Source organism: Austrofundulus limnaeus, unplaced genomic scaffold (assembly GCF_001266775.1).
Source record: "Austrofundulus limnaeus strain Quisiro unplaced genomic scaffold, Austrofundulus_limnaeus-1.0 Scaffold894, whole genome shotgun sequence".
In the NCBI taxonomy this organism is placed as follows: Eukaryota; Metazoa; Chordata; class Actinopteri; order Cyprinodontiformes; family Rivulidae; genus Austrofundulus; species Austrofundulus limnaeus.
Window position 1 is genome coordinate 77,369 of NW_013953296.1, and position 1,388 is coordinate 78,756.

Consider the following 1,388-nt stretch of genomic DNA (forward strand, 5'->3'; position numbering starts at 1 on the left):
GTAGAAAGTACAGGTAACTGTGGGAAAATGCAATTAGTAGAAGTAAATATTAAACCAAAAAAGAAATTAATCAGGTACAGAACAGATATCCTAAATGTATACTTAAGTACAGTAACGCAGTATTTATACCTGGTTACTTTACAACTGTAACGAAATACACTCTGAGGAAAAGACAACAATGGAGAAGAGACTCATTAATAATGAATGTATTTTACATAGTGTGCATGTAACGCTTTCAAACACACAAAGAGGAACTGTCATTGCAGGGATTTTGTTGATTGTCTAGCCATAAATCATATTATAGACAAGACAGACTGTTATGAAAAGCTGATGGGATTGTATCAAATATGTGACCCATCATAACAAAATGAGGATTAAGTCAAATTTGGTCAAAATGACTTAAATACATTTTCAGATTGCTGGCTTTAAAAGCTACATTTTGATACCTGGATCATTCTGATATCATAAGTGGATCCAGAGATATGCCTTAATTTGTCTTGTTGGTTACAATAATCAAATAATACTTGGTCTGAATCCTAATTTTATGTAATTTTATTGGGAAACTTTTGATATCCTTATAAAGAGGAAATTAAAAAAAAATTGAATATTGAGATTTCCCAGCTGGAATAAAAGAAAACATTTCTAGCTCACAGGGAAAATCTCTAAAATTTAAAGCGTTTTTGCTCAAAATCAGTATTTTTGTTGCTACTGCTCAAAAGATGCTTCAAAAATGTATTTTATGATTATATTTGATACATTGATAACGCATTAATTCATAATGTTTTGACAAAATTCTCTTTTTGCAAATGTTTTAATCAAAACTCTACATTTGCCTATTTCTCTCTCTTGTAGTTTGCTTGTAATGTACAATGTATTTTTAAGAGAACAAACCTTACATTTATGTGAATTTTTGTGTGAATAACAAGTTAGAAAAAACACAAGATAATAAAAAAAACAACACAAACTACACTACGAACTAAATAGAAAGTTATTGCAGTGATGACTACAAATGAACGTCAACACACAGCAGGCATCAGAGAGACACTTCTTGAATGTTAAGGTTTCAGTTGTCCTCTTTTGTTTGTGGGCTGGGCTTTCACAGCATGCAGACGCAACACCTGCCATGTCACTGAAACAAAAACAAAGTTACTCATAGTTTTCTCATTTTAGCATTTAATAAAGTTCGCGTAATGTCAATGCTTTACCTCAGCAATAATCTTGATCCACTGGGTCCTCAACAAGAGCAGAAACCTCGGCTGATATTCGGTCTCTCCAAGCAGCCCCACCTACAGCTTCCAGGTCATCCTCCACCACATCCTCATCATCGTCATCRTCTGTTTCATCCTCCGGCGCCACGACGTCTCCAGCCCCGAGACAGATGTTGTGCA